The sequence below is a fragment of the Eschrichtius robustus genome, chromosome 4, assembly GCF_028021215.1.
Source record: "Eschrichtius robustus isolate mEscRob2 chromosome 4, mEscRob2.pri, whole genome shotgun sequence".
NCBI classification, from domain to species: Eukaryota; Metazoa; Chordata; class Mammalia; order Artiodactyla; family Eschrichtiidae; genus Eschrichtius; species Eschrichtius robustus.
Window position 1 is genome coordinate 56,653,595 of NC_090827.1, and position 11,329 is coordinate 56,664,923.

An 11,329-nucleotide genomic window follows, 5' to 3' on the forward strand; every position below is an offset into this window, starting at 1 on the left:
TTCATATTTTGTGTAAATCTAAATTTCTTACATTCTTTCTGCCTGAATAACTTTCTTGAGTATTTCTTTTCAAGATGGCCTGTTGGCAATAAATTCACTAACTTTTAAAAATTCACTTATTTTTTGCTTGTTTGAGAAAATATTTATTTCTCCTTAATTTTTGGATTATATTTTACTGGTATGGAATTCTAAACTGAGAGTCTTTCTGTTTCTTCCAGTACTTGAAAGATATCACTCTGTTGTATCATTTCCTGCATGATTTCTGATGAGAAGTCTACTGTAATTCTTATCATTGTTTCTCTGTAGGTAATGTGTCTTCTTTCTCTGCAAGACTTTCTTTCTGTCTTTGGTTTTTAGCAATTTGAATATGATATGTATAGGTGTTCCATTCCCCCTCCTAAACCAAATGCTTTTCTGAGATTCTTAAATATGTGGTTTAGTGTCTTGTCACTAACTTTGGAAAATTCTCAGCCATTATTTTTTCAAGTAATACTTTGACACTGTTAGCTCTCTTCTTCTAGAATTCTAATTATACAGGTATGTTAGACTGTTTGATATAGTCCCACAACTCATGGACACTCCCTCTGTTTTCACTTTTTTCTCTTTGTGTTTCAGATTGGGTAATTTTTATTGACCTATCTGTGAGTTCACTGATCTTTTCCTTGTTTGCATAAAGTGTAGTGATGAGTCCATTGAAGGCAGTCTTCATCTCTGTTTTTGTTTTATATTTCTAGCATTTCCATTTGATTTTTGGAGTTTTTATTTCTCTCATGAAAATATCTATCTGATCTTACATGTGGTATACCTTTTCATTAAGAGCCATTAACATGTTAATTATCGTTATTTTAAATTCTTTGTCTGATATTTCCAACATTAATGTCATACTTGACCCTGGTTCTGATGAAAAAAGTCTTTTCAAACTTTTTTCTTTTTTGCATTTTCACATGCTTTGTAATTTTTTATTAAAAGCTGGACATATTGTATACAACAGTAGATACTGAGATAAATACTCTTTTATACTTGGATATGTGTGTGCCTAGTCTTATGCTAGGCTTTTAGTGTGGAGGATTGTGTTAATATACTCAGGATTTGGGCTGGGTTTGCAGTTTATTGCACAGGCTTCACATCCCCTAGTTATAGGGTGTGGATGAGTTTTCCAGAACTTTTTTACTCAATATATTCTCCCCAGAGAGAAAACAGCTCTCTAGCTACATCCCATTGTTAAAATTACCAATGCTTGCTGGCACGGTGATGGAAGGTGGAGGAGGGGGAAATGCTCCCTGCTGTTCTGATTAAGCCTCATTCTTAGGCAGGGTGAACCTGCATCTCAGTGTGGGGTGGCTTTCACAAGTGTTTTTGCCCTTGCTACAGTTAGAGTACATATAACTTTGCTTAGCACACATTCCTGCCCCTTCCACAGAGGTAGAACTTAACTTTTTCTCTGTTTCTTTTCTCTAGCTTTAATGGGTTTCCAACAGTGCCCTAAACAAGAGTTTTGTGACTATTCTCCCTGCGGACCATCTCCCTCTAGGGGAGGTAGGGGAGATGGGTTTGGGTGGAGTTTTGACAGTGGCTGCAATTCCCCTCCCCTGACAAGTGTCATGAGGTAACTATTCTCAGGAATCTACACAATTTTCTCTGAGCATCTGGTGTGGCTCATGGAGAAAAAATTACATTAGAGGGCACAGACTCTCCTATAATTGCAGCCACAAATGACTTTATACCTTCCTATCAATAGATATTTGGCCTTTAGTAATTCATTTAAACATATTAACTGACTCTTTTTACAGACTTATATGGCATCTGGTGGCATTTGACTCAGCTATTCAAATTCTTGGCTCCTTTTTATCCATGAAATTTCTGCCCTGAAGTTAAAATTTTCTGATAGATTCAAGAAAAAGTCATTAATTTGAAGTTTGAGGTTATTATTTTTTTTTTTTTTGGTAATGGTGAGATCAATGCTCTTTACTGCTCTCTGTATCTCTGAGATGAAACGAAGTTTATATATGTTTTTAGTATATCTATTTTAATGGGGGTGAAGTGGTATCTCATTGTGTATTTTAGTTGAATTTTTGATGGCTAATGATATTGAGCAGCTTTTTATATATCAGCCATCTGTATATCTGTAGCGTAGTTGAAAGAACTTTATGTGCAAGTTTTTTTACTTGGTTTAAAACTTAATTGGTTAATTGGTTTTTTTGTCTATTATTGATTTATAAGTGCTCATTACATATTTTGGATACAAGCCTTTGTCATATAGATGCATTGCAAATATTTTCTCCCTGGCTATGGCTTGCCTTTTTATTTTTTAATTATTGATGAAGAGAAGATTTTCATTTATATGAAATTCAATTTATCAATTTTTATGGTTCTTGTTTCTTGTGTCCTTTTGAAAAAAGTATAGCCTATTCCAATAATAAAAACATTCTCTTATTATTTTCTTGTAGGAGCTTCATGATTTTAGATGTTTAAGTCTATGATCCATTTCAAATTAATTTTTGTGTGTGGTACAATGTAGGAGTGAAGGTTCAATTTTCTTTTTCCCTAAATATTTACGTAATTGTTTCTAGAAGCATTGGTTGAAAAGTGTTCCTTTTCTCATTGAATTATGTTGATACCTTTGTTGAGAAACAGTTGGCCACATATATGTGTGCCTATTGCTGTATTCCATATTCTTTCCATTAATATACGTGTCTATCCTTAAGCTGATACCACACAAGTGTGATTACTCTAGCTTGATTGTTCTTCTTTGAGGGTATACTGAAGTTGGATGGTGTTTTATGTCGTGGGGACAGGGAACTGGAGTTAGATTCATAAGACTCAGAGTCTTGTGTCTGTTTCAATTTCATTAGCCGTGAAATGAAACCAAGACTTTTAAACCTTCTGAGCTCTTCTACCTTCTCTCCCACCCTCTTTTCTTTATTTACTTTCTTTTTTCCTTTTTATTTTATATACTAAAGTATAATATCTACCTTGCCTACACATAACGTAAAAATGCTTTGAAACAGCATTGCTCCATATAGAGTTATAAAGGATTTTGTATTTGCCTTATGTTAAAGGTCATGTGTACCTCTTTAGAAGCTTCAGATTTTTTATTTCTGATTTTGACTTAAAGACAAGGAGAACCAGGGACACAAAGCCATAGCAGAATGACTGTTGTATTTCAATTAAAATGGGGCCTCTTTGCTTCTCATCACCCAATACTTCTAGCTATAGTCAGGTAAAAACCCAATTAATTATTAATTGATGTGCATTAAAATTCATTAACTCTTCATGTGAGGCCTGGGCTATAATTAACTGTCTTTCTTACCTTTTGTTCTGAAATCTCTAGGTAGAAGATCCCATCGCTAATAAGAAGGAGGGAAACAGTTTTGCCGCCGGTAGTTAGTCAGAAGCAAGGTCTTCAGAAGGCTGGGTGACTGAGTGTCCAATGTCTGATCATAACCAAGCAGCATTGTCAAATCCCCCAAAACTATTTTCCTATGTGAAGTTTATCTTTGACATATTTGAAAAGGAAAAAAGAGTAGTAATAGTTACAATGTTCTGTTCTCATGATATTTGCACATTAAATTACACTTTGTGTATGTCTTCAACCTAATAAAAATTTATATTCAAACTTAAGATCCAAAAAAAAATACTCCCTGAATGTGCAGTTTCAAATAGATAGTTTTAAACTTATCAATTTCAAACTAAATGTATTAAAATCACTATATATTTTCTTAAAAGACACCTTACAAATGAGCGATAGACAAAATAAATTACCTCAGACTCAACAGAAGTAAGAATTTTCCTAAATAGCTTGCATTAGCTTCTCAGTATGACATTTGGACAGATTTACAGTCACAGTTATGTTGGAGCTTTGGTATCTGTAATCTACAAAAATAACCAAAAAAAAAAAAACCCCACTGTTATTCCCTATGATCTCAAGCTCCTTAAAAACTAATTATACACAGACTTTAAGTGAAGATTTTAACCCATTTTACAGTGGATTCCATCCATGTGTATACTCAAAAGAAGGAAAATCATGTGAAATGAGAAAGAAATCTTAAAATTTATAAAATTTAGAGAAAACCATTAAGAATTTTCAGTCCTTCCATTTCTCCACTCTCTAAATTGGACAACTGGGGCCCCATGATTTAAATGACTTTTCCAAAACTATAATTCTGGTAAGTGCCAGAATTGTAGGACAAACCTGTTTTCTACCTGGTCCACAACTAGTTCTCTCCAGGACATAAAAAATTAACTCTTAATTCATTCCTGAATCTAGAAAACTCTCACTCATTTTTATGTTAATCTGGAGATACTATAGACGGCTCAAGCTCCCAGAAGATAACAACTACGTGTGATGCTCATAGCTGATATTTATTTCAGTGCTATTATGTTCTAGGCTTTGTTCTAAGTATTTACATCTACTAAATAATTTAACCCTTAGATTAGTCCTGTGAGATAGGTCCTATTATTATTATCTCCATTTCACAGATGAAAACACTGGGGCTCACAGAAGCAACCTACTCAAAAAAAAAAAGGGAAGGTCTGTGCTAAAAGCCTATGCTCCTAACCTCTGCATACGAAAGTTTATATATAATAATGACCTACTGTGGTTAAGTATACATATGAGTCCAATTCCATAATATAAGCATTATGAGAAATTTCTCCAAACTTATAACAATATTTTCAAATAATTACCTATTGAACTACGAATTAGACAATATCCTCTTAGGTCTTGCTGCTTTAGATTCTCACTAGTGCTGAGGTGAGAAATGATTGAAGAACAGGGTTCTATTTCACTACTCATATATTTAAATATTGAGAAATTATTGAATAAGATGTATTCTGATTCTTCTGGGTCTCTTTGCTGACTCTTCCTCCTCTCAACGTCAGTTACCCAGAGCTAGGTCCTGGGTCCCTCTTCTCCTTCTACATTCTCTCACTAGGTGTTTCCACTCAGTCACTGGGCTTTAAATCCACGTATATGCCCATGGCAACTAAATTTCTATCTCTAGCCGTGACCACTGAGTTCCAAAGTTAAATATTTGTTGATGTGCCTTTTGACGTCTCCACTTGAATTAATAAATATCTCAGATTTAATATAACCTAAATAGAATCCTGTAATCCCTTCTGTTCTTAAACACAGATCAGAGAACAAAAGCAAAACCAAAACTTATTCTTAGTTCAATATTTTCCATGTCAGTTAATATCACCCTTATCTATCCCCCAAATTAGAAGTCATTCTTAATCTCTGTCCCCTCCATCTTCCACATTCAGACCTTTAGCACATGCTCTCAATTATTCTTCCAAACCATACTTCCTATCTATCGTCTTTATTTCTTCTTTCTGCTATCATTCTAAGCCAAATCACTTACATCTCTCACCTGGATTACTTGGGAGCCTGATATTTGATGTCCTCGCTTCCACTCTTTCCCCCTTATAATAAATTCTCTATATACCAGCTAGAGGTACATCTTTAAAATGTAAATCTCAGTATGTTGCTCATATCACTTCCCTGCTTAAAGACCTCCAATGGTTATCCATTGCACTTAGAATAAAAACCAGCTCTTCACTATCAGCTCCCATAATCTATAGGATCTCAGTCTCACCTACATATCTGATTTCATTGTCTGCCACTTCCCTCTCTACTAATTATGTTCCAACCACAAAATTTTGGTTTCAGTTGCTTGAAAAAGCCAAGCATGCTTTACCTTGCTGCTTTGCCCCAAGACTATGTTACTAAAGATTGGGAGTTTAAAAAAAATAGAGTCACCAAGGTACTCTTGAAAAGGGGGTTCCTTCCCCAGCCTCCAAGTCAAGTAGTTTCAGAGACCTCTTCCCACTCAGTGTGGGGTGGGAGAGGATGAAGAATACAGAAGCTGCTGCCTGACTTTCATCTGAAGATGTCTGAAGGCTAATAACCTGATAGTGGAGGAGTAGAGAATATTACAGAAAAAGGAAGTTGGGCTTCCACTGATGGAAGGATAGTGTGAATTTCCCAGCGGGGTTAGTCAGTCCTTGAAGAAGGACAGGATTTGAAATTGAACCCTGTCCGGAGGGGCAAGGTATCCTCAACAGACAGTCTTTTTGGAATGGACTGTTGAAAGCCAGGGGTTGAAAGGCTATCATGAGCATTCAGCTGGAAAGAACATTTCCCATACCAGGAAATCCTTAGTGAAAGGTTAACAGCAACAGTAGTGCTATGGACTGAATTGTGTCCCCCTAAAATTCATCTATTGCAGCTCTAACTCTATCTGGAGGTGAGGCTTTGGTAGATGAGGTAGGTTTAGATGGGGTCCTGAAGGTGGGGCCCTCATGACGAGATTAGTGTCCTTATAATAGAGACATTATAAGAGAGACACTAGAAAGTGGTCTCTCTCTTTCTCTATCTCTCTGCAATGTGAAGACACAAAAAGAAGGAAGCCACTTACAAGCTAGGAAGTGAGCTCTCACCAGAAACCAACCACGCTGGCACCTTGGTCTTAGAATTCTAGCCTCTGTAAATGTGAGAAAACAAATTTCAGTTCTTTGCCAGCAAACTATGAAATTTTGTTATGGCAGCCAGAGTTAAATGGTTTCCATTTAAAGATAAAAATTTTCTATAAGATAAAGAACCCATTATTTATCATTTGCCAGACTCAAAGAGATAATATCATCCTAAAACTTGAAAGGCAGCTAAGATTTTACTCTTTTCATGTAATCCTACCTCCTTTGCTTGATCTGGCTGAGCTTGAAATGGCACCTAGTGAGCTGGGGAGGAGACGGTACATGGAAGAGGAAGAATCTGACCAAAATCCCCTGCTACTTCCAGGGGATTTTCTGAGTCTGAGTCATGCCTAAACTAGAGGAAAAGAGAATCTTTAAATTGGATAAAAGATTAAAGGGTTTTTGGTTTTTTTTAAATTAAATAACTTCAAGCTTTTCCACACATGAAAAAAGATGAGAAAAATAATAAGATTTGATCCAGAGTCAAGGAAGAACTATTAAACAAAGTCAGCTTAAAAGGATAGTGATAAAGTTGTTTTCTGTTTTTCTCTACAAAATACATATTATTGAATTAACCAGATACACAATTAAAATAATGCAATACCTACTACAGAAAAGCATGGAAATGACCTATAGGAATACACAGAAGTGGTGGGAGGGGAGAGCTTGGAACAATTCATGTTGCCTGTTGGGTCAGTAAGGTTACAGAAAGAAAAGTGGCTTTGAGCTGGGCCTTTAAAAATGAATAGAACATTCTAAGATATAAAAGGGGGGAGGAAGATAAAGACATCCCAAGAGGGATAAATAATGTAGCCAAAGGAAGAGAAATTTGAATGTCCCTCAGGGCTCATGGAATGGTGCTTAGTCAAGCAAGGCTAGAGAATAAGGTGTTTGTGGCAAAGAAAGTTGGAACTGATTCTGCCAAGGTAGGCTGGGGCCACCTGTGCCTTGTTAAGTAATCTAAACTTGAATGATAGATGAAATGGAGAGTCACTTAAGATTTTTTAACAGAGAAATGACCTTGAAAATTATGTGCATGTAGTAGTAAAGGAGATTACTAATGGAACACATACAGAGAGATTAAAATGGGAGGACTGAGAATGGAACCTGGGGAAAACTCTCCTGTATAAGTTGAGCAGAGGAAGAGGATCCAGTGAAAAGTCAAGGAAGAGTCATAGAGGGAGAGAAAACCCAGAAATACAGGGTCATAGAAGCCCAATGAGAAGAGTGTGTTTAAGAGGGAAGTGGACAATGTCAAATCCTGCAAAGAGATCACAGGAAAGATGACTGAGAAGAAACCACAGGTTCCAAACTTGTGTTTTAATTTCCATATTTAGAAAATAAAGACCATTTTTCAAGTATGGGGTAGCAAAACAAACAAAATGAAACCACACAAAACTAAACACTAAGTTCTAGGAAATCCAAATTTTTCAAAAGTAACTAATAAATATTTAAATTATTTTTTGCACCCTTAGAGAATCATAGAGTATGATGAGTATGCCATGAACCATAAAGTATGCTGTGAAACTCAGAGGTTTTTTTGTTTTATTTTGTTTACATTGTTTTATGTTTCCTCCAATTTTAAAGAGTCATCCCAAGATTTGGTAACTGAATAAATAATAAATGTTTTAAAAGTCGTGCAAAATTGTCATTTCACCAAAAGTTATATCAAAAGAGTAGAAATAAAGTCCTTTCTTTATATGTAAATGTAACGGGGATTTTACAGCCAGGGGGACCTTCGTGTCATTTAGTACATCCTCCCCACCCAGCATCCCCAATTCTGTTTTGCAGATGAGGAAACTGAAGTTCAGAGAGATCAAAGGACTTTCTCAATGTTACTTGGATAGTTATTGGCAGAAATGGGAATAGAAATCAAGTCTCATGATACCTTTTTAAGGGCATTTTTTCACTATATCACACTGGTGCTTCTTAAAAATTAGTGACTGGAAAGTAGAAAATGATCATTAGCAACGGGATAAAGCCCAAGCAGATGCTCCAGTGAGGTAAAGCTTATGTCACGGAGCAGAGACACAATTAACAAATACTGTTGGATTTGCCATGGAGGAAGTGAGTTTTATGACTCATAACAAAACTCCACAAAGAGGATTTTGGCAGTCTCAGGTCAACTTTCAGCAGCCCTTGCTTAAGACTCAGCTTGCTTAATGGGCTGAGCTACCCTAAGTCCTCCTGGGGCTCATTAGATAAATGACTATGGTCTTTAGACCTTGAGATTTGGAGCTGGAGCTGCTTGTGCTGGAAGAGGCAGATTAGCAATGACTGTTAATATTAAAGAGCAATAGATCAGTGGGATTTAAATTAGGGGAAGCAATGCCAGTTCTCTTCTGAGGGCATAGAGACGTCATACAAGGAATGGGATGAAAGTATGTTCTCAACTATACCTTAATCACAGAAACTTGAATCAGCAAAGTCATGTATGAGCTATGTCTTCTCATCGTTTTGCCCCTTCATTTTGGGTTGCACCAATAAAAGTATTATCTTCTACCTATGCCAAAAGATAAACGTTGCATTAAAACAAAACATAAAGTAAAAATGGGGGAGTTATTTGTTTCTCTGAGTAGCACATACAATGATGAAACTGCAACAAAATCTAACTCACAAATCTACAGGGCAGGTAAATCCTACATAATTAACTCGGGCAGCCCTTCTAATGGTTGTTACCAATTTAACATCCAAACCACAGTGCCTTAAATTTGTGTCTTTCTTCTCAAGACCTCTAGGGTTTCTGGAAAATTAAATAATAAAATTTTTTTAAATGGGAAAAAAGTCTTCTTTAAAACATATGAATACATAAATAAATGAAGGCATCTTTCACCAGCCGCATGGTCTCATAGCCTGGTAACTGGTGTCAATAAGATGTTCTAGTCCTGTGAGGGGGGAGAGGAACTTGGGCTTGCTGTCTGTGTGGATGACCTTTCAGAGTTTAACCAGCTGAAAGAAATTTTGCTGAACTTCCTTCACAGTCAGTGATACCGGTGAGATTGGATGTGCTTGACTGCATTCTCTTTTACCCCTGGAAGGGCTTCTCCTCAAAGGGGCTGCATTAGCTTATTTAGAAACATTGCAAAAGTGATGCTAATTCAAGTAAGAGTTCGTTTCTTGCAAAGCCCTCTGGGGAACTTAGATGGTTAGGTTTTCAATTTTAGGCTGAAGAAGAGAATTCGTGAAATAAGAAGATGGGGCTGAACCTTGTTAGTCTTACAATAAGAAGGACTAAGAAGTGTGCACTAAATCTGCTGACAACTGATGCATTTTAGTTATGAAAATCTCTGAATGAATAACATACTGTCACAAGTTTGCTGCTTGTATTGAATTCTAACTTCCATTCTGTTGGGGAATTTTCACATTGGACTGAGTTTGATGTTTCACTCTGCCAAGAATAATCGCTAAAGAAAGTGGTGCATACAGACCACTGTAATTCATTTAAAAATATTAATCCTACAGTCTCCTTCCATTCAAGATTGTTTTTAGAAACCCTGACACTATTATTTTCTCTTGAGTGATAGATTGATATCAGCAGTCTTGAAGGGGGGAAAAAGCACTATTGGGAGAAGTTTTGAAAATGTAAAGCTCAACAAAATCCTTAAAAACATATCTATTGTTATTTTTATTTCACTAATCCTAAATTTTCTAGCATTGCCTGTGATGTCTTCTTCCTTTATTAAGCAGGAGAGAGTATGCCAGTTAGAACAGTAATTAGCAAAGTGATGAAGCCAAAGTTTCTCATAAGTTGCTATCAAAATACACCTATTGAGACTTCCCTGGTGGTGCCGTGGTTAAGAATCCACCTGCCAATGCAGGGGACACGGGTTCGAACCCTGGTCCAGGAAGATCCCACATGCCGTGAAGCAACTAAGCCCGTGTGCCACAACTACTGAGCCTGCGCTCTAGAGCCCGTGTGCCACAACTACTGAAGCCCACGTGCCTAGAGCCCATGCTACGCAACAAGAGAAGCCACTGCAATGAGAAGACCATGCACCGCAATGAAGAGTAGCTCCCGCTCGCTGCAACAAGAGAAAGCCCGCGTGCAGCAACGAAGACCCAGCGCAGCCAAAAATAAATAAATAGATAAATAAACACACACACCTATTTTTCTTTGATTGCTTTCCTGCACTCTCCACTGTTTCTGAATCTGGGAGTTTGAGGCCAGCAGAGAGATCAGATGGATTTGGTGGCTGATGTGAAGGCACAGGACAGCAGCGGACACGTGCTTGCTATGGATGGCCACGCCGAGAGCTCTGGACAAGTTGCTTCTGCTCTATGCTCTGTGGCTGTCCAGTGGGATGACCACACCCTCTATTTCCCAATTACAGCTTGGTTGCTATAAAAATGATGACTAATAATTGACTCATGTTGACTGTTCTTCATTTGTTTTGAGACACAATTTATTAAGTATACTTTCCCAACTTGTAAGTTATATTCTATGAGCGGTAACCCCAGAAAGTCACCCTATTTGGAATGTACCATGGGAAGGAAGGAAAGGGAGGGAGGAAAAGTGGGTAGCGCATTCACCCCATGATTCTTTGAGAAATGAAATTGCTACTAACAGGTGTCACTTTGACAAATTCCTAAGCAGATTTTAGAGCTTCGGAGAGATGTTTAAGGGGCCTGCATTAGCCAGCAGCTGTGAAGATCACCAGCGAGACCGAATGATAAACTGCATAAACTGGGCATAAGCCCAATTAACAGAAAGATGGGAAGTGGGGAAAACAGGCATTTTTATCCATACCTCTATGATTCCTTAGAGATTACTGAGGTACCCTGTGAAGACCGAGAAGGTGTGTACGGCATATTACTCTAGTCATTACTATCTATAAATGATGAACAGCCCCAAATG

The 11,329-nt window shown here is 37.1% G+C and overlaps 1 long non-coding RNA gene across 1 annotated transcript; it reads right to left on the reverse strand.

Annotated features, from left to right (window-relative positions):
* Positions 1 to 6,427: 6,427 nt before the first annotated feature.
* On the reverse strand, positions 6,428 to 10,725 carry LOC137763673 (uncharacterized). The gene is made up of 3 exons (XR_011073833.1): positions 10,579 to 10,725; positions 8,874 to 8,977; positions 6,428 to 6,485 (listed from the first exon to the last, which is right to left on the reverse strand). It is a non-coding gene; the product is annotated as an uncharacterized lncRNA (long non-coding RNA).
* Between the last annotated feature and the right edge of the window lie 604 nt (positions 10,726 to 11,329).